Genomic DNA, 503 nt, shown 5'->3' on the forward strand with positions numbered 1-503 from the left:
GTTAGAGGTGATCAATAATGACGTATGAAGTCTATCTCAATTCATCTGTCCTTGATTTCAGGAGGCGAGGAGACAAACTGTGATAGAGCCAAGTACATGAACCAAGAGGATGGATGCTGATGAAAGAAAGATGAGAATTGAGGGAGTGGAGGAGGAGGACAGGAAGGAGATGAGGACAGTGTAAATTGAGAAGAGAAACCCGAAGAAGAAGAAGAAGAGATGATGGGTAAGGAAATAAGAGTAACAGAAAGATGTAAGACTCCTGAATAGATAAACAGAGTGGGCAGCGGGGCATCTGGACACATAGACAGGCTGGTATAATGTGATCTAGTTATAGGGGCATCTGGACACATAGACATACTGGTATAATGTGATCTGGTTATAGGGGCATCTGAACACATAGACAGGCTGGTATAATGTGATCTAGTTATAGGGGCATCTGGACACATAGACAGGCTGGTATAATGTGATCTAGTTATAGGGGCATCTGGACACATAGACAG

The 503-nt window shown here is 43.1% G+C and overlaps 1 pseudogene; it reads right to left on the reverse strand.

Moving 5' to 3' along the window:
* The window catches only part of LOC112068481 (acyl-CoA Delta-6 desaturase-like), a 17393-nt pseudogene that overhangs the window by 10112 nt on the left and 6778 nt on the right, over window positions 1-503 (reverse strand).

The sequence above is a fragment of the Salvelinus sp. IW2-2015 genome, unplaced genomic scaffold, assembly GCF_002910315.2.
Source record: "Salvelinus sp. IW2-2015 unplaced genomic scaffold, ASM291031v2 Un_scaffold537, whole genome shotgun sequence".
NCBI classification, from domain to species: Eukaryota; Metazoa; Chordata; class Actinopteri; order Salmoniformes; family Salmonidae; genus Salvelinus; species Salvelinus sp. IW2-2015.